The sequence below is a fragment of the Bombina bombina genome, chromosome 6 (assembly GCF_027579735.1).
Source record: "Bombina bombina isolate aBomBom1 chromosome 6, aBomBom1.pri, whole genome shotgun sequence".
Taxonomy (NCBI): Eukaryota; Metazoa; Chordata; class Amphibia; order Anura; family Bombinatoridae; genus Bombina; species Bombina bombina.
Window position 1 is genome coordinate 120,255,596 of NC_069504.1, and position 22,702 is coordinate 120,278,297.

At 37.9% G+C, this 22,702-nt stretch overlaps 1 protein-coding gene across 2 annotated transcripts in view; it reads right to left on the reverse strand.

Moving 5' to 3' along the window:
* The window catches only part of LRRK2 (leucine rich repeat kinase 2), a 649,887-nt gene extending 627,563 nt beyond the window's left edge, over nucleotides 1-22,324 (reverse strand). For both annotated transcript variants that reach the window (XM_053716587.1, XM_053716586.1), the window contains exon 1: nucleotides 22,168-22,324. The gene's annotated coding sequence lies outside the window, so the exon portion shown is untranslated. The remainder of the gene's footprint in view (nucleotides 1-22,167) is intronic.
* Nucleotides 22,325-22,702: the final 378 nt, after the last annotated feature.

Consider the following 22,702-nt stretch of genomic DNA (forward strand, 5'->3'; position numbering starts at 1 on the left):
GCAAAATTCCCCTCCTGCTTTGCAGCAGGGGAGGAGGTAGAGGGACCCACCTTTGAAGTTTCGAAAGGAACAAAAATTATTTTGTTTGGTCCTCATCTTATTTGTTTTATCCTGAGGAAGGGCATGGCCTTTTCCTCCAGTGATGTCTGAAATGATCTACTGCAGTTCAGGCCCGAATAGTGTCTTACCCTTGAAAGGAATGGCTAAAAGCTTAGATTTTGATGACACGTCAGCAGACCAGGACTTAAGCCAAATCTGTCCATTAGGCGGCCGTCATTTGACGTCACTGCACTATTGGACAATGTGCGCGTGAATTGCCATTATTTCCTCTCCCTTATAAGAAAAGCTCGCTCCCATTTATCGCATGCGCAATACTGATTTCTTCAAGTAACCATTGAACTATGTTGCAAGGAGGATAGACGCCTGCGCTTTAAGTTACAAAATATTAGATTAACGCATGCGCATAGGTAATCGTTGGCGAAGTGTGCGCATGGGCACTTGGTTAGGTACAAGAGAAACACGCTTTTGAGTTACGTATAGAGCGGGTGGGGGACCGCTCTATACGTAAGAGTGTCAGAAACCAGGAAATGGATGATGGGAGGAGTAAATAACAGCACAGTAAGTAAATATATATTGTTTTTAATAAAATAAGACATTGAAAGCTGAAAAAAAGTTAGCGATCACACTATTTAGGATATAACTAATATAATTATGTTGAAAAAACGTCCAAACTTTACCTTCACTTTAAAGGGACATGAAAGTCAAAATAAAATATTCATGGTACAGATAGAGCTAAAGCATGCAATTTTAAGAAACTTCCATTTTCTTCTATTATTTAATTTAATTTACTTTGGACTCTCTTTGTGAAAAGTATATCTAGATAGGCTCAGGAGCAGCAATACACTACTTGGTGATGATCTTTGTGGATAGGGATGTGAAGATACGCATCTTTAAATCCACGGTGGTCATATATTGACCCTCCTGGATCATTGGTAAAATAGTCCGAATGGTCTCCATCCTGAAGGATGGGACTCTGAGGAATTTGTTTAGGATCTTGAGATCTAAAATTGGGTCTGAAGGTTCCCTCTTTTTTGGGAACCACAAACAGATTGGAGTAAAACCCCTGCTCCTGTTCTGCTTTTGGAACTGGGCAGATTACTCCCATGGTATATAGGTCTTCTACACAGCGTAAGAACGCCTCTCTTTTTGTCTGGTTTACAGGCAATCGAGAAAAATGGAATCTCCCCCTTGGAGGAGAATCTTTGAAGTCTAGAAGATACCCCTGGGTCACGATTTTCAAAAGCCCAGGAGTCCTGAACGTCTCTTGCCCAAGCCTGAGCAAAGAGAGATAGTCAGCCCCCTACTAGATCCGGTCCCAGATCGGAGGCTGCCCCTTTATGCTGTCTTGGTGGCAGCAGCGGGCTTCTTGGCCTGTTTACCCTTATTTCAAGTCTGGTTAGGTCTCCAGACTGACTTGGATTGAGCAAAATTCCCCTTCCTGCTTTGCAGCAGGGGAGGAGGTAGAGGGACCACCTTTGAAGTTTCGAAAGGAATGAAAATTATTTTGTTTGGTCCTCATCTTATTTGTTTTATCCTGAGGAAGGGCATGGCCTTTTCCTCCAGTGATGTCTGAAATAATCTACTGCAGTTCAGGGCCCGAATAGGGTCTTACCCTTGAAAGGAATGGCTAAAAGCTTAGATTTTGATGACACGTCAGCAGACCAGGACTTAAGCCATAACGCTCTACGCGCTAAAATGGCAAAACCTGAAGTCTTTGCCGCTAATTTAGCCAGTTGAAAGCTGCATCTGTAATGAAAGAATTAGCTAGCTTGAGAGCCCTAATTCTATCCAGAATATCATCTAATGGGGGTCTCAACCTTAAGAGCCTCCTCTAGAGCCTCCAACCAAAAAGCAGCTGCAGTAGTTACAGGAACAATGCACGCTATAGGTTGCAGAAGAAAACCCTGATGAATAAATATTTTCTTTAGAAGACCCTCTAATTATTTATCCATAGGATCTTTGAAAGCACAACTGTCCTCAATAGGTATAGTTGTACGCTTAGCCTGGTAGTAAGAGCTCCCTCCACCTTAGGGACCGTCTGCCACGAATCCCGACTGGTGTTTGATATGGGAAACGGAAGGGGACCAGAAAAACATTAGTGTAAGCAGGAACCTCTAGATATCTATCCATTTTACACAATTTCTCTGGTGGAATTACAATAGGGTCACAATCATCCAGAGTCGCTAAAACCTACGTGAGCAACAAGCGGAGGTGTTCTAGCTTAAATTTAAAAGCCGTCATATCTGAGTCTGTCTGAGGGAACATCTTTCCTGAATCAGAAAGCTCTCCCTCAGACAGCAATTCCCTCACCCCCAACTCAGAACATTGTGAGGGTACATCGGAGATGGATAATAAAGCGCCAGAGGGCTCAGCATTTACTCTCACACCGACCTACTGTGCTTCCCCTGCAACCCAGGCAGTTTAGATAAAACCTCAGTGAGGGTAGTAGACATAACTGCGGCCATATCTTTCAGGGTGAAAGAATTAGACGCACTAGAAGTACTTGGCGTCGCTTGGGCGGGCGTTAATGGTTGTGACACTTGGGGAGAATTAGATGGCATAACCTGATTCTCTTCTGACTGAGAATCATCCTGCGACATACTTTAATCAGCTAAAATATGTTCTTTGCAATTTATTGCCCTTTCAGTGCATGAGGGACACATTTTAAGTGGGGGTTCCACAATGACTTCCAAACACATTGAAAATTGACTTTCCTCAATGCCAGACATTTTAAACAGGCTAGTAATGACCACAAACAGGCTTGAAAACACTTTATTTAGTGAAAAAATAACAATCATAAAAAACGGTACTGCGCCTTTAAGAGAAAAAAAGCATACACGTTTTTGCAAAAACTGCTTTAAAACAATCAAATCGTTTCAAATTTGTGATATAAGCATTCAAACTATGCAGCTAAGTTTGCCCCACAAGGAAAGGAACACATAACCCTTACTGGAAAAACCGGATAATTAATAAACATTTAAATCCGGAAAAAACTTCCCCTGCACCTAGCCATGCTGTGGCGCCTACCAGCCCTCAGGGATCTTGGAAAATAGGGTTAAAGCTTCGATTTGGCCCAATATTCTCACAAGGGCCCACCGGAGTTGGAGGCTTGCTGCTTGCCTGTCAAAAACAACTGCGCAACTGAGGCGTGAAAATAGGCCCCGCCCATCTCACTCGATGTCTCTCAGCCCAAATGAACCGCACCAGAGCGTCTCAAACTAGCCATGTGGGTTCCCAAACCCAAAAAGAAGCCAAGTGTACCCTCTCATTTAAGCATAAAAACGTTCCATCCAAAAACGTTATCAGCACTCCCAGTTAAATAAAACGTTTGCCCACAAACATTCAAACTCAGTGTCAACCATTTTTTCTTAGCCCCTATATGAAAGCTTAGTAAAACCACCTCTATATCTTTTAGGATTACTGCTTACCCTTTCCCTCATGGGGATACTGTCAGCCAATTCTGAAATACCACAGTCTCTCCAGAAAAAAAAATGACTGAACATACCTCACTGCTTATAGCATGAAAAACGTTCCTCACACTGAAGTTTCTTAAGTACTCCTCAGCTATTCTGTGGGAACTGCTATGGATCTTAGTGACAAGTGCTAAAATCATCAGCCTCCAGGCTGAAGTCTTCATCCATCTGCTGCCTGAGGGAAAATAGTACACACCGGTACCATTTAAAATAAAAAAAAACTCTTGCTTGAAGAAAATAAAAACTTACATTTTATCACCTCTTTCACTTTACCCTTCCTAGTACTTAGAGTAGGCAAAGAGAATGACTGGGGGGTGGAGTCAAGGGAGGAGCTATATAGACAGCTCTGCTGTGGTGCTCTTTGCCACTTCCTGTTAGCAGGAGGATAATATCCCACAAGGATGAATCCGTGGACTCGTCGTATCTTATAGAAGAAACAATAACAAAATTAAGTAGACCCCCGTGCAGATGACAACATGGTCATCATCCACACTAAAGACATAGCTGAGTTTAAAGGGTTTATAAACTCTTTAATTTACTTTTATTATGACAGTTACTTTGCTCTCTTGGTATCTTTTGATAAAAAGCATATCAAGGTTATGCTCATGAGCAGCAACGCACTGGTAGGAGCTAGACAGTTTATTGGATTTATGCAAGGGTTAAACACAGAATATGCAAGCAATAGTAAAATCATAAAATGATCTAACATATTAAAAGTATTATTTTTGCACTTTTATGTCCATTTCAATAAACTGGTCTTTTCTGCACTTTTTATACAAAACAAAATCAGCAGCACATCCCCCATTTTGCGACATCCATTTATTTGTGCATATAATAAACATAGAAACATAGGAACATAGATATTGACGGGCAGATAAGAGCCATAGGCCCAACAAGTCTGCCCGATATTACCTAACAGTATAAACTTATCTATAAAGTCCCCCACAGTGTTTGACGTGGCATTACATGCACCCTTATACAATAAGGTCATTAAATGTATTACACATGAACAGACAACAGGTAAATTAGTAGCATGGGCTTATTAAACAGCCAATCAGTAACTCGTTTTTTTAATGCAACTATTTCTATAGTAAGAAGAAAAAAAAAAGCATTACAAGTTAAAGGCACCACCGATTTGTGCCATGTTGCTGATTACCATTGTAGGGGCTGCCTTTTGGGACTATTGTTTTAGTATTTCTATTAGGATATGAAGAATTGCCTGATCTTCTGACTCAGAGCTTCCTCTAGTAAAAAAAAAAAAAGTTTTGAATACTCTTGACGTTCCTTTAGAGAACGAGTGGGACAACGCTCATTCTCAGAAGATTGTGCTTCTCTTTTTGTTTTTACTTAAAGGGAAAGTAAACATCTATAAGACACAATAATATATTAGCCAAGTCTAAACGTTTTTAAAACAAATTAATATTTTATTTTTTGTTGTTGCTTTTTTTTACTATTTTCAATAGCCAAACTCCAACCACCATTTGTCTTATTTGGAAAAAACAATCTGGGTTCTAGTCTTCTGGCAACAAAGCTAACCAATGTCATAATATTAGTATAAAGTGTATGTTTTGCAGTTGTTATCTGATAGATCCCATTAGAGGAAGATATGTAGCAGAGTTAGCTTTGAGAAGTCAGCAGGGGTGCATTTCAAGTTCTGAGAATTACAAAATCCTCAATTTTCAGAACTTGGTTACATGAAAAGTGGGCAAAATAAATAATAAAAGTATAGTGCAAAGTTGTTTCATTATGCATAACTAAAAAATGTATATACATATCTGAAGGTGTTTACTGTCCCTTTAAATTATAAGTAAAGTGGCCTAAAGCTGCAATAATAAAAAGTGTTTTACTGAATTGTAGCATTTTCTTACTGTATTATTGCATGCTTAAACAGACATACAACTTAAAATCTGTCTTTCATGATTCAGAAAGATCATACAGTTATAAACAACTTTTAAAATTATTTATATTATCAAATTTGCTTCATTCGCTTAGGATCCTTTTTGAAGGAGCAACAATACACTACTGGGAGCTAGCTTAACATATTGGGTGAACCAATGACAAGAGGCTTATCCATTTTTCAGCTTGCATTACAAGTGGAGCGCTAATTTATTGTGGACCGCACAAAGTCGCCCGTATTTATGTGTTGATATGAGTATATACACATACTAACACATAAATATTTATGTATATATATATACATATGTGTGTGTATTTATATATATATATATATATATATATATATATATATATATATATATACTATATATATATATATAATATATATATATATATATATATATATATATATATATATATATATATAATGTCCCAAGAAGAAGCAGGCACTCACTGGACTTTATCCAATTTCCTTTTTTTCCAGTATTAAACAAACATAACGTTTCGGCACATCACATGTGCCTTTGTCAAATGTCACCAAACAAAATGTAACCTAGCACCTAAACCACCTAATACAAATTAAAACTGGCATTCCTTATATACAGTGAATAACAAGCAAAATTACCGCCAAACCTCCAGAAGCGCGTTCAGAGTGGCCTGTGACATCAGCACGTAGAGACGTACCCCACGTCACGGCGTAATCACCGCCGTGTCTATAGCAACCGACCAACACAGAAGGATGCGGTAATCAGATTCATGTCATGTCCGCCATCACAGTTGCGCATGCACAACCAAAACCCACTCGCAGGGGAACAAAAGTGGTTGTCATAGCTACCGCTATAAACAAAACAGCGCACAATGTAAGCGGACTGACATGTGAAGACAATTTAAAATAAATGTGGCAACTGAGTTGTAGAGTTTAAACATAGTACCCCTATAGGAAAGACAAACACATTTAGTGAAGATTTTATAAGGCAACAATACCATCTTTTAACCCAATAGCCACAAACAGTGTAGAGATACTATAAACGCCGCATATGGAATATGCACATATACAATACATTCTGTATATGTACAATACGCCAGAAATAGGAACTCTGGCTTCATAGACATATTAATCCAAGAGAAGCAAAAACAATAGTTGTTTATTACTATTCTGTTAGAGTGAGAATACATTTCAAACATATTATATGTACACAGATGCCATACGAGCCTACAAGGAGTATGTTAGAAACCCAGAACAACAGCGAGATCCCACAGCTTCAATTACGATGTGTAAACCAGTGTGGAAAGTTCACTATGTAGGAGGATAGTGACAAATCAATAGAAGGGGCTAAAGTCTGTTTAGAGAAGAATTATTTCAAATTCGAGAGCAATTTTTATTTGCAGACAGCAGGGACAGCCATGGCACCCACTTACGCAAATATTTACATGGCCTGGTACGAACAAGAAATTATGAAACCCTTTGATCATCCATATGTGAGGTATTATACCCGCTATATTGATGACGTGTTTTCTGATATGGCGTGGCGAAGAAGCTATGTTGCGTGAGTGGGGTGTCCTGTTCTGAATTCCATGGCTAACCCAATCAGATTCAAATTAGAATTTGATCAAATGAATGTACACTTTTTAGATTTGAATATCTTTAAGGTTGATACAGGTGACACATTGCGTTTTGGTACATCATTGTATACGAAACCTACTGATCGCAATTCACTTCTTGAGGCTAGAAGTTTTCACCCTAGACACCAAAAGAAGAGTGTCCTCGCCTCACAACTCACTCGCGTAGTCAGAAACAACAGCGAGATGCCCATAATGATAACTCAGATGGAAGAAATGGGGAAGAAATTATTGGATAGGGGCTATGCCCATTAGTGAGATACAAGATGTCCAGGAGAGACTGCTACATACGGAAACAATCATGGAAACTGATACTCCAAGGTTTAACGTGGGCAAGATGGTTACCACCTTTCGTGAACGTATGGCTAACCATAGGTGTGCCATACGGGAGGACCCTGAAAGCAAGGTGAATCGGATCAGCCGGTAGCTCGACCACTGGCATTGAATATAAACATTCTGTTTCAAGTATACAGAGTATGCTGATCGATCAGGAACCCCTTCCATCAAGGGGAGGAAACCATGCCAAAAGACTTCTGCAACGAGAGAGCAGGTGGATTTATCGTCTGGATACGTTGGCACCTAAAGGTCTAAACACATATTTGGACTTTAGCCTCCTTCTATTGATTTGTCAACTATCCTCCTACATAGGTGAACTTCCACAATGGTTTTACACATCGTAATTGAAGCTGTGGGATCTCGCCGTTGTTCTGGGTTTCTAACTTACTCCTTGTAGGCTCGTATGGCATCTGTGTACATATAATATGTTTGAAATGTATTCTCACTCTAACAGAATAATAATAATAATAACTATTGTTTTTGCTTCTCTTGGATTAATATGTCTATGAAGCCAGAGTTCCTATTTCTGGCGTATTGTACATATACAGAATGTATTGTATATGTGCATATTCCATATACGGCGTTTATAGTATCTCTACACTGTTTGTGGCTATTGGGTTAAAAGATGGTATTGTTGCCTTATAAAATCTTCACTAAATGTGTTTGTCTTTCCTATAGGGGGTAATATGTTTAAACTCTACAACTCAGTTGCCACATTATTTTATAATTGTCTTCACATGTCAGTCCGCTTACATTGTGCGCTGTTTTGTTTATAGCGGTAGCTATGACAACCATTTTGTTCCCCTGCGAGTGGGTTTTGGTTGCGCTATGCGCAACAGTGGATGGCGGACATGACATGAATCTGATTAACGCATCCTTCTGCGTGTGGTCGGTTGCTATAGACACGGCGGTGATTACACCGTGACGTGGGATACGTCTCTACGTGCTGATGTCACAGGCCACTCTGAAACGTGCTTCTGGAGGTTTGGCGGTAATTTTGCTTGTTATTCACTGTATATAAGGAATACCAGTTTAATTTGTATTAGGTGGTTTAGGTGCTAGGTTACATTTTGTTTGGTGACATTTGACAAAAGGCACATGTGATGTGCCGAAACGTTATGTTTGTTTAATACTGGAATAAAAGGAAATTGGATAAAGTCCAGTGAGTGCCTGCTTCTTCTTGGGACATTCTATATACTTCATTGCAGTGCACCTTGGCAGTTCTAAACGGATTGGGGTAAGACTGTGCTGTGTTGTCTGGACTGTATATATATATATATATATATATATATTTAGTTTCAATCTGCTGCCCATCAATGCGTGACTTGGCCCTTCGATGCACTAGTTCTCATGCCTAGTGACGGCATAAGTACGAGGCTGCCATTGGAGCCTATAGAAGAGTACTCTTGTTCTCACAAAAGCTTCCATGGAATTCAAACGCGAGGTCACGTTCACATTGCACCTAACTTGCAATACCAGCGCACATTAACATGCGCTGGTATTACTAAGTTGATCGCAAATATCGCTTTCGTGAAACTATAATAATTTGTGCTCATCTTGTAATCTAGCCCTTAGTTAGGGGCAAAACAATATTGCAATAAGGAAATGCTCTTATTGAACTTTATGTGCCTTTAAGAGATGAAGATTGCAAACACTGTATTTTTTTCCTTTCACCGTTTAGATAGAGAATATAATTGTTAACTTTCCAATTAAATCAAATTTGCTTCATTCTTTTGGTGTTGTTTTGTTAAAGGGAGCAGTAATGCACTACTGGGAGCCAGTTGAATACATGGGGTTTAGCCTAGGACAATAGGCATATTTGTGCAGTCACCAATCAACAGCTATCTCCCAGTAGTGCATTTCTGCTCCTGAGGCTACCTAGGTATACCTTTCAACAAAGTATAGCTAGAGAAGGAAGCAAATTAGATAATAAAAGTAAATTGGAAAGTGGTTTAAAATTGTATTCTGTATCCGAATCATGACAAAGTTTAGGTTTCATGTCCCCTTAAAGGGGCAGTAAACCTAGAAAATAATTTTACATAATTGTAGTGCAGAATTATATAACATTATCTTAGCCAAACTTTATGCAACATAATATTGCCTCTGAAATTTTGATTAAAAAAACCAGTGTTTTTCAGAACGCCGCTCTTGCTTTACTGAGCGGGTCTGGTTTTCAGCGAGCTGCATTGAGTGTAATGGCGCAATCGGGACGGGCTGTGACTAGACAGCTGCCCAGATGCGCTCAGGGGGGGAAAACCAGACCCGCTCAATAAAGCAAGAGTGGCGGTCTGAAAAACCCCTCTCTTTTTTTTAATCAAATTTCAGAGACAATATTATGTTGCATAAAGTTTGGCTAAGATAATGTTATATAATTTCTACACTATGTGCAGAATTATATAACATTATTTTCTAGGTTTACTGCCCCTTTAAGCTTGTACACTAAAATACGTGAAAAGGTACTTTAGATTATGTTTGTGCTCCTGGGTGTATGTTTTTGGGCTCATTTTTAGGAGTTTAACATCTACACTTAGGAGAAGTGCTCTTCTCTGCTACAGAATGGGATTCTCCCCATACATTGACTTTTGCTAAGAAAGAAAAGGCGCCACAAGGTATAGTATTCAGGATAATAAAGTATAATGATAGGAACTCTAAGCAAGCACCAGTGTGGTACAGTATCAGCTTGCTGGGTCCTCTCAGTCATCCAGTTAACTGCCAGTGGGCACTCCATAGCTTGTTCAAAATCTTAAAATGGTAGTAGGACCTCAATTAACCCTTTACCTGCAAATGACAATGTAGCAAGTGTGGATGACAACCACGTGCATCATGCACCTGTCATGGTTGATTATATATATTCCCACCTGTTCTATGTTCATTTTTGTATATATTGTCTATTATATATTGTTTTTGCATTTTATTGTACCAATGTATTGTTTTGTGCACCCAGGGACATACTTGAAAATAAAAAAAAAATCTTAATGCATCCTTCCTGGTAAAATATTTTTACAAATAAAAATAGGGGGCGCTTTTGGAGTATTGCGGCCCCCTGCACTTACCCCCATATCCCTGTTGGCTAAGTGGGGCCAGAATCGGCAAAGTGTCAGGAAGCTAAAAAGGGGCTAAAGGGAGCTTGATGGTGTTAGTAGTAAACCCCTCAATCTCAGCTCCTTTAAGCCCTAGAAACCCCAATCACTGTAAACTTTTGTGTTTTCTCAGTAGTAGCTGGTGCCTCAAAATGTGTGCATATAAAAAGAATGTACACTGTATGTATTAAATTGGAAAGGGATACTAAACCCAAATATTTTTTTTCATGATTCAGATATAGCATGCAATTTTAAGCAACTTTCTGTGTTACCCCTATTAATCAATTTTTCATGAATGTAAAGCTTAGGAGTCGGGCCATTTTTGGTTCAGAACCTGGGTTAATGTTTGCTTATTGTGTTAAATGTAGCCACCAATAAGCAAGTGCTATCCAGGGTGCTGAACATAAAATGGGCCGGCCACCTAAGCTTTAAATTCCTGCTCTTTAAATAAAGATAGCAAGAGAACGAATAAAAAAATGATAATATGAGTAAATTAGAAAGCTGTTTAAAATTGCATGCTCTATCTGAATCATGAAAGAAAAAAATGTGGGTTTAGTATTCTTTAAAACTACATGCTCTATTCTGAATCATGAAAGTTAATTTTGACTTGTGTTCCTTTAAGATAGTACAAACTTTCAAAGCTATATCAAATCCAATATTGGAAGGAAAACAATGTCTACATCATGGGAGCTCTGAAAATGTGTTTGAGGACTGTTTACATTTCTTACTAACACCCCTTAATAATACTGTCTTGTATTATTTGTTTTTTACATATATGTCAACTGCATAAGGGAACATTTGTGTTTCTTTAAGAAGATCCTTGTAAGCTCTGCATCATTTACAATCTGAGCTAATTTTATACAATTTGTAGTGAAAATTTACATTTTATATATAAACAGAAAAGTTAACATTGCTCTAGAATTAATTCATACAGTACTGGGTTATTATAAAAGGATGAGGGCAATGAGAAAACACACTGCTATAACCATGGCCTGATCCAGCCCCTGTGACAGTGAGGCAGGTCTGGGTGAGACCCTACATAGGGAATAGCAGCAGACTGGCATATTCCTGGGCATAAGGTAAATTTTCTTACATGTTATGGGGAGCTGGATTGGTCTAGCCCTGACCTAAAGTTCATGTAAGTTTCTGCATATTGATTTTTGTATCCTTTTTCACTCTGTATTTATTTTATTTGATATTAACATTTTATATGCTCTTACACAGAAAATAGTGTCTTATGGATATGCACAACTCAGTAACCATGTACTTTAATTAAAAGCTATAAGGGCCATATTAACAACATTATAAGCATTATTCACAGCTTTACATTTGCAGTGCAAGTCTATCAGTCAACAACTGTATTACTGATAATGAAGAACCTTTCAGCAGGGCTGTAACAGGTACAAAATGTTGGGTAGCAAGGCAAAAATGTGGCATTGGGACCTTCTTCATCAGTTCCACAAATGCAACAGATTCCATCTTACCTCATTTTACTTAAATACAACCCAAGAAATTTAAAATAGCATATTTGTTCAATGGACTATTTATATGGATATTCTGGTGCAAATGACAAATGCTGTATTACAATAGAGTATTTTATTAACAAATTTCCTTCTCTCAACATGTCACTATGGTTAAACACACGCTCACCCAGTTTGCTCCTAGATCAGGATAGCACTGGTTAGCAAGTTAAAGGCTTACTACATCTGCTCAAATCTCAGGCCGTATCCTTATGTAAAACAGTACAGGAGCCTGCCAGGTACATGACTGATTATGTTTTAATTTCTTAACAAGGGTTTAACCCACAAAAAAAAAAAATCTGTCTAGCAATAAAGTTATTTTATGAATAGTGCTATAATGTCTATTGAATTTCTCTTGAAGGCTAGAACACATATACAAAATACAGATGTATTTCAAATGATTTGTTTATACCAGCTGCCAAGTATAAAATAAAAGCCAAATTGCATTTCAGGTTTATTTGTGTATTTGAAATTGCTGTTGTGTGCTTTGAAATCACAACCCTATTGGAAATTCAGGAAAAAAAGTCAGATTTTATTATTTTAGCACTTTGTGTACACACACGGGCTTCCTGATCTTATATCTGTCTGTAAATCAAAGCCAAATACTTAGGGGCTGCTATTCAAAAAGCACTCCACTCAGGCGAGAATGATAAGATACTCTCGTTAGTAAGGAGAGGTCCCTAAAAAAATATTAGAGACAACAATTTTAATTTATCTCACTATCCATGGTTCTTGATTTTAAAGGAGAGACTCCTACATTACAATATAAAGTCTAAAAAAAATGTCCAAATATTTTGCCTGGTTTCAGTCCATGCCGCGAGCTTTTGAATATCAGGCCCCTAGAGAGAACAATGGAAAATAAACAATTTATTAAGTATCTCTTTCTACACTCCACTGGAAGTGTAATTTCTTCTGCTGTGTTTACAAAGCCTACACTTAAAAGGGACAGTCTAGTCAAAATTACACAGTCATGATTTAGATAAGACATGCAATTTTAAACAACTTTCCAATTTACTTTTATCATTAAATTTGCTTTGCTGAAAGGCTAAATCTACGTAGGTTTCCACTGGAAGTGTAATTTCCTCAGCTGTGTGTAGGCTTATATGCTAATTTCTAAGCCCTTAAAGGGATAGTCTAGAATCAAAATTAAACCTTTGTGATTCCGATAGAACATGCAATTTTAAAGCAACTTTCTAATTTACTCCTATTATCAATTTTTCTTCATTCTCTTGGTATCTTTATTTGAAAATGCAAGAATATAAGCTTACAAGTATGAAGAAAAATTGATAATAAGAATAAATTATAAAGTCACTTAAAATTGCTGCTCTAGGGCGGGGCGGAGCCAGCTAGGAAAGAGAATGGACGCAACTCTGCAGAGCTCCCAAATATAACAAACTATAGGGGCTTCAAAACAGCCGTTAAGGAAGCAAAGCAGGGTTTATAAAAAAGGTTACTGGACTATTAGCAGATCCAAGATAAGCTAGATATCTCTTTAATTACGATTCCCCTACCACCTTCCTAACGCTAGATTGATCCCTGAAGGGTGGGCAGCGCAAAGACGCGATTGATCACAGAAGGAGCAACATATGGGGGATGGAATCGTTATAATACAGAGCCATAACTTATTTATACGGTGTAGGAACAAACAGCGCGAAAACCTCCATTACTGTCAGTGACATCACAAGCCCTTTAAGAAGACAGAGGCCTACTTTGGTGGGGTGCTAGCAAGCAGTAAGAACCGCTACACAGATGGAACTCATCTACTTACTTTTAGAGGACCTATCTACCCTTCTGGACAGCACTATGCAGCCTGCATAGATGCGCTACATGACAGGGCCAACCCATCATTGGACGCTACCCACGACACCACCCTCCGGTACTACATGCGGATCCCAGCACTGATGCCTCTTCTGCCCGGGGCGGTGCAGTGGGGCCCCGGTATCGTCCCTCGGCGCAGGCATCTCACACCCTCAGAGCGCACAACGGAGGGATCCTGAACCGGGCGAAACTCGCGCAGAGGAGAGGGTAGGTACTCACTGAGACCTCTTACCCTGTCAGCTTGATGGAGACGCTGGGGAACATTGGAGCCGCTCAAGATTCTGGGACACACATCTACCGGAACAGCTACACAGTCCACCTCAGCCTGGTTATACTCTCCTATGATGATCATCTTCCTATAGCCCAGATCGGAAGGAGATCTTAGCCCCAGATGCCTCTGGTTCTCTGCAGACACCACCTTTTGTTGCATTGGCTCTGAAGGAAGCTAGCCTCCAGCTCTTCCTGTGAATATCTACACTCATAGTTAGATCTGGAGTGGGTAGTACTACTCATAAATTTAGAGCTTTTATAGCCTAAATATTACTCAGCTCTCAAATGTCATGTTGCTACAACGCCCTATTTTGAATTACACTGCTTTCCTGAATGAAGGACCTAAACGTCTCTGAGGATAAGGATTGCAGACTGTTTCATAAATGATGACATCTATGACTATCACCCCTTCATACTACATATTGTTAAACATGTTGCCTCTTGATAAGTGATAGTTGTTGAACATTTAATCATATGCTACTGTTTTATTTCATTGATAGGTCAGTTCTCTGTTGGGTCACTCTCTATACATACTCAGGCTAATGCCTAACTGCGGTTTTATGTACATTAAGCTATCTTGATAAATTAACATTGGATAAAATCTATATAACCTGCATTCACATTGAGAATGAGTACTAGGTATCCCAAGTCATTTACCACTACTCCTCTAGAGTAGCATATATGAGTAGTGAAGGTTTTTCTCCACTGTAAGAAGGTTTACAATATAAGTAACTGCAGCAATATTTCCATAAGATCCTTTACACTTCTGCAGAATCTACAATTAGGGTTCTCATTAGGCTAACTTATTAAGGTCATAATAATTATAATACACATGTGTTAATAGTTATAGATGCCTTATGGCATGGGTTCTCTACTAAGAGTTTATATATATATATATATATATTATATATAGTATATATATATATATATATATATTATATATATATATAGTATATATATATATATATATATATATATATATATATATAAATAATTATACCACGTTTGCATATATCTTGCTTGGTGAGACTGCTGAGGGTATAACTAAGGCTGTTTTTTTCCTACATACGTGATTATCAGAGTTTAGGCCCTTTAATTGCTCCCTCCTACTAAATACATGGGACACATACAACTGCCATCCAGGAGTTTTTCTAGTCTACATCAGCACAGGACTTTATAGGAAACCCTCTTCACCCTAAATCATTCCACATTTTAGGGTTCACAAGTATTTTTAGTTTATATGCCTGTTATCTTATATATCTGGTAATGATGTAGTTTACTATATGTTGTTATTGTACGTTTAATGCTTCGGATAATTGCCATCGGTTTTATATTCCCTCCTTAATCCTAAGGTTATTTTTAGTGAATCTACTAAACATTTACTAGACCCTCCTTATAAATGTAATTTGTTTTATTATGATCCCAAGAGGGAACTGCTTACTCATGAGCCTCATAATAATCATAATATTACTCTATTAGTTTCCTTTAGCACACACCCCCCCCCTCCTACAATTAAAGCAGCTTTTGTCTGCTGAATTACCCTAATCCTTTACCAAATGGTCTAAGAGTGGCCATCACGTAACTACCAACTGCCATGGAACTACCTGCCTATCTGACTCAAGAGAGGTCAGCGCATTAGTTACATCTATTCTAACATTTATTAGAAAAATTAGGTTTTCTATGTATGGGCTTGTCTGATCATTGATATTTGATTACTTGTTTAAAACATTTTATCCCCACAACTTATATACTTAGCTTGCACGTTATTACTGTTTTATAGCTGTCTCTAATGCAGAGCTTTCCAAACTTTTCATGTTGGTGACTCACATTTTACGACCTACATCACTTCGCGACACAGTAATTCCGCTGTAGTAGCAAACAGGAGGTTAAACTATATTGTTTTAAGAGATACGGACACTTACATTAAATTATATAATAACAAAAGTATATTTACAAGTAACAGGTATGTATGTGCAAGAATTAAAAAAAAAGTTTAATAACAGCAATAGCTACTTACTATTTTAATGGGATGTATGAGGTTGATGGGCTGAACAAAGTTTCTGAATATTTGGTAGAATATTAGATAAAAACACTCGCATTTTATCATCAAGCATTTTTAGAGCTCCCACTTCCTATCTATATATCAAGAGCAGGAGCAGCAATGCACTACTGGTGGAAAAAACACTTTGACTTCTGACTTCAGCTCAGCGTTTAAGCTGCCACCCTCAGCTCTGTGAGTCCGATTGACTACTGCCTGTGCTGCAAACACACTGCTGACTATACATGCAGTCACAAGCCGATTGAGGAGACTACACATGCAGTCAGGACCCAATGTGCCGCCAATGGGAATAGTTTCAGTTCCCACTGAGCTGCGGCCAATAGGTAGGATGATCTGTGATCCACTAGGTATCAATCACGTGTCAACCATGTGATATGTGTAGCAAGCAGGCGGAAAGTTTGGAAACCAAAAAACAATAAAAAAAAAAATTAAATATAAAAAATTATGTGCTGAAGTCAGGGACACACCTACACACTAGCTGCCGACACACTAATGTGTCACGACACACAGTTTGGAAAGCACCGCTCTAATGCAAAGCATTGTCCCATTGCTTATTGCTGTAATATCTCAACCTCGACAACATCTTGTAACCTTATATTCATTGTTAAGATTATGAAGTAAGCTTCTATTATATATTGCACTATATATATCGCTATTTTACTATCTCAACTAGATCATGGGCTACTCATCTTGTTAGCATCCCTTTTTACATATAGGTACACATTGAATGCTGTAGATGCTACCCATATGTTATACCTTGTCCGTATAGTAGTCATTGACTAAATTACTCCTATGTATTCTACAATTATCAGGTTAGACCCTTCTTTAGAGCCTAGAGGAAATCTCCTTTGCACCTACTCTTCTGTCTGTCTGACATGTCCTTAGACACCTTAGCATTAAGAAAGCAATTGTCCCTTATTTCTAGAAACAACCATCCCTTTAGTCATATCATTCTCCTCTCTGTTCACTCCATACACAACTCTGTAGTCTTATTCTAAAACACTAATCCGCCCCCCCTTTCCCCTCTATATCAAGCGGCTTTTGCCTGCTGAATTCCCTCCCCCCTTACCTATCCTGGCCCAAGAATGGCCAGGCCCACACGCCAACTCCCCCATGTCCTCATCATAATATTTAAGAGTACACCTCCTTGTCAATATGGGGAACATTAATTATATAATATGATTTAAAATGAGGGTTCCATCTTACTCAGTCCAATCCCTTCTTCTTTATCATATTAAGGCATAATCTCCACTTTCATTGCTGCTCTATCTGAATCACGAAAGTTTAATTTTGACTAGACTATATCTTATCTCAGTGAATTTTGACAGTTTTTCACAGCTAGACAGCGCTAGTTCATGAGTGACATATAGATAACAGTGTGCTCACTCCTGTGGGGTTATTTATGAGTCAGCACTGATTAGCTAAAATGCCGTTCTGTCTAAAAAAAACTATATAAAAACGGAGAGTCTGCAGAGGCTTAGATACAAGGTAATCACAGAGGTAAAAAGTGTATTCATATAACTGTGTTGGTTATGCAAAACTGGGGGAATAGGTAATAAAGGGATTATCTATCTTTTAAACAATACAAATTCTGGAGGTAGAAGGTCCCTTTTATAAGAACTTTCAGTATAGGGTGGGGATACCACAGGCTAAATCAGCCATTTCAAATGCCGAAATAAGGGTAAAGGAATTACTTGTAAACAATGTATTACACTCAAGCATTTCAAATTGATAATTGGGAACAAATTGAAGGGAAGAAACGTTTTGTAGGTAACCAAAAATGGGGGCCGGCAATCTAAACTTACAGTCTTGCATTTCAAATAAAGATACTAAGAGAATGAAGAAAATTTGATAATATGAGTAAATGTTAGGAAAGTTGCTTAATAATGTCATGCTCTATCTGAATCGCAAAAGAAAAATTTGGATTCAGTGGTCACTTTAAACTTTCATGATTCAGATAGAGCCAGCAATTTTTAAATTTGTTCCAATGTTGCTTCCATTATCAAAAGGTATTTCTATATGCACACTTTCTGAGGCACAAGCTCCTACGGAGCATGTGCAATAGTTTACAATAAAAGGTGAGAGTAAGTGCTAGAAGCTTAAAAGGCACTGGTCTTAAACGAATTCTAATTACTATAAAATTAGTATAAAAATATTTATTACATATAATAGACATAACAATACTGCAATGATGTAAAAGAGATTAAGTACATGGATCCATGACTGTAGCTTAAAAACATACAAACATTATATAGATATAAAATTATATAAATAAATATATATAGAATAGGGCTAGGTTAAAAAACAAACCAGGTGTAGACAGAACTTATGGTCAATAATGGGAATGAATGCAAATGATATATCAAATCCAATAGAATCACAATAAAAATCTAAAAATGTAAAAATATTCACAACTGAGAAAAACCCTGTGATGTGATTTAAAATATGTGATCAAAAAGGTAAGTGGGGTCCAAATGGTAAGTGCAAAGAAAAAATATTACTAATGAAAAGTCTCTGAGACAAAGTCAAATGTGATGGATCCTCCAAAGATTTTGTGAAGAAGTGCTAGCTGCAAGAGTTTAATGTATACGTATATGAGTCTGTGATTGGCTAATGGCTGTCACATGATACAGGGGCCGGTGTTCTTTCGGACTTTGCTACTCGTCAGAATTTGCTACCCTGTCAGTGCGCATGAGCACACTTATGTCATTGCATTTCACATTTGTTGTAAAGAATCTGTGGAATGCGGTGATGTATGTGCGCTTATGCGCACTGACAGGGTGGCAAATTCCGACAGCGAGATAGCAAGTCTTGATGCTTTGTCTGCATATGAGCGCCACGCGCACCCTCCATATGTAGATAAACTTAAGTAAACAGTTTCTCAAATAGTAGTTTCCCGCTCCATGTCGTCACAATTAAAGGGGACTCCTAAATTCATTAACTGTATATGGAGCTTGAAATTACTATTTGAGAAACAGTTAACTTGACTTGCTATCTAGCTGTCAGAATTTGCTACCCCATCAGAGTGCATGAGCACACATATATCATTGCATTCCACACATTCTTTACAATATATGTGAAATGCAGTGACTTAAAGGGACATTAAACACTAAATAAATGATAGATAGAATGGTACATTCAAATAAAATATTAGTCTGAGAATAGCATGTAGATGTATTTTTTAAAGTTTTATTAATTGTTTAAATATTGACAAAATAAGTGTAAAGTTTTAGTGTCTATAAAACAATGGGAGCTGCCATATTGTAACTTAGGTTACCTTCTCTGCTGTGGCCAATGAGGGACAGTTATCAATAGGGCACTAGAGTGTGCAGCCAATGGCTGTGGAGAATATAAAAGTGTTCTGCACTTCCATTTCTAACAGGAACTGAAAAGCTCATAATTTCACAATGGAATTACAGGAAAAGGGGACAAAATAAATAATGAAAGTATATTGCAGACTTATTTTCTATATATGATTTATCATTTTATTTTACCATCTCAAAGTGTTTAATGTCCCTTTAAGTGTGCACATGCGCACTGACAGGGAAGCAAATTCCGAAGGGTAGAAAAATACGACAGAACACTGGCAAGTAAATAAATGTGCCAGAAAGAACAAAAGAATCTACTGCCCCTTCAGAGTAAGTGCTATTGTGTTGTCTTACTGTTATGCACTTGTTGATTATGCAAGCCTACTAAATTTAATAGTCCTTTATCAAAAGCAAAAAGTGTTTAATGTCCTTTTAACAACATTGGCTGACACGGAAGACATAACATAATGCAGGTTTCTCTGGCAGTCAAGAGATTATAGGTGAGTTTAATTGCATTATTAAAACATGGCTGATTTAGTGCCCTTCAGGACTGAAGATGCACATTCCTTCAAAAATAGCACACTGAGTTTTGTGAAAACTGCAGCCTGTTAAATATTTTGCTATTTAAAAATGTCAGTGGTGAATAATAATGACGTGCTATGACAATTTATAACTTCAGAAACAAAATCAGGGTGACATCACTGATATAAATAATAAATTGATTATTTTCATGAAATAGAAATAAAAAAATATATATATATGTTCCTTGTAAAGTAAGAAATCCGGGTAATCCAAGGATTACCCAGGTAAAACGGACATTAAGGAAGCGGCTGTGGGTAAAGTCAGATGTACTGTAATTCCCCCATCTACACTATTTCTTTTGCCTCCGTCCTGGGGGGGGTTCAAGGAAGGTGCCCTGCCGATCTTCTGGCATCCACCCCAAGTGAACCTTGGGGAATGAGGTTTACAAGGGGGCCAAAGCCCCCCTTAAACCCCCAGGATGAGACAAAAAAGATAGTGAAGATGGGGGAATTACAGTGCATGCTATATATGTTTGATGCTGTGACTTATGATCTTACATCGGGTTTACCCACAGACGCTTGGGTAATGTCCATTTTACCCGGGTAATCCTAGGATTACCCAATATCTGACTTTACACATAACATATACACTGTTATACATTATGTATTATTTTCAAATCTCAAGCACAATTATATAATATTGGCGTAGCCAGACAATCCTGATAGTGAGATTCACACTTGCGCTAAAAGATTGTGCACGGGCAAAATGTGTGAATCACTGCAAAATCAGGATTGGCTGGCCGTAAGGAGAAAAAAAAATAGAATTATGCGTATGCACATTATAATCGAAAATGAGCCTTGCATCACATTGTAACAGTAGGAAACCAGCCCACAGACACGCTTTCTGATTGGACGCCAGGTAATAAGTGATTTCTGCAAGCGAGGGGGGCCGGCGGTGGAGTGCAATACACATATAAATAAAGGTTTCATTTTATAAACATTTTTACCTATACTTCAGTTAGATAAAAAACGATATGCAAACTTAGTGGGCAGCATACTATGTATTAATGAAATGTTAGAAACCAGACTTTACCATCACTTTAAAGGGACACTGTAGTCAACTTCTGTTCATAGATAAATCGGGGTAAACCTGTAACAAAGCTTGATGCCTCTTAAAGAGCTATAGAAATCTTAATATGTACAAAGCAAATAGGTTTTATTGGATCAGTATCTCTTCTACTTCCAATCAATATGTCCATTAGTGAACAGAAATAAGGTTTTACACTGACCACAGTCTGGCACAACAGAACAGGAATAAGAATAGTTCTAGTGCACTTTTTACACTTTGCTATGAAATCTAAGGGCTATTTTTCTAATCAGGGGAGTATTTTCACTGCAAATAACGTAACAGAATAAAGGGATAGTAACTCCATTTTTTTTCTTTCATTATTTAGATAGTGCATGCAGTTTTAAGCAACTTTCTAATTTACTCCTATTATCATTTTTTCGTCATTCTCTTGGTATCTTTATTTGAAAAAGTAGGAATATAAGCTAAGGAGTCGGACTATTTTTGGTTTCAGCAGCCTGGCTAGCGCTTGTGATTGGTGGCTACATTTAGCAAACCAATAACCAAGTGCAACCCAGGTTCTCAACCAAAAATGGACCAGCTCTTAAGCTTACATTCCTGCTTTTCAAATAAAGACACCAAGAGAACGAATAAAAATTGATAATAGGAGTAAATTAGAAAGTTGCTTAAAAATGCATGCTCTATCTGAATCATGAAAGAAAAAAATGTGTTTACTATCCCTTTAACATTACTATATATATACATATAAATTGATTTATGTACACCTTATAGTCCCATAAAACGATTTTGTGCACTAGTTCAAATTTACAGTATTCTCCAATCTCCAAGCCTATAGTATAAACATCGGAAGGGCACTGCCCTGTCATGAAATAACATTATTGTGGATATTTGTATACTGTATCTAATTCCTTAGACCCTGACATACCCAGGCAAACTGTGTTTTGCACGATAATTGTAACCCATTTAACCAGAGCAGCCCACTAGGGCAAATTAGACATCCACATTCTCCGAAAACAGTGTCACATGCAGTAACTATAAGCATCTGTCACTACACCCTGAGGTTACAAACACAGAAGTAGCACAATATACACTGCACTAACTGTGAAATAAAATACATACTTGTGTTTCTGCTGATAAGTTCGCTCCATACGAATCACTTGGGTCCTGCGTAGGTGAAGAACATAAACACCAGCAACAACTGACAGTAAATCCAAGACAAGCCAAAGGAATTCCCAGAGTGAGGACACGACAGAGGAGCTGTCACTCATCCCACTTCACCCTGTGTGTACAAAGGGGTTGTCGTTTTAAGTCCCACCCACATTCACTAAGAAGCGGCAGAGGGGTGGGTGGGGTTTCAACGTATTGAAGGGGGGAGAGGGCAAAGAGTTGTTTCCTCCGACATTAACTCGTTCAGGTTCGGTAAGGAAGCTCGAGTAGTTAAATGGCAGAACTGCTGATGTAAACGTGTCTATATATTTATTTTTATAACATATTTTTGAATTATTTTAGTATTTATAAGATCATATGTCTTGTTCCCAATGTTGACACGTTTTGAATAAACTAAAATTCGTTTGTATTTACCTCACATTTCTTTTCAGTGCAAACTGAACTTTTTATTAATGTAATACGTTCAATAATACTGTTTCACCAACTA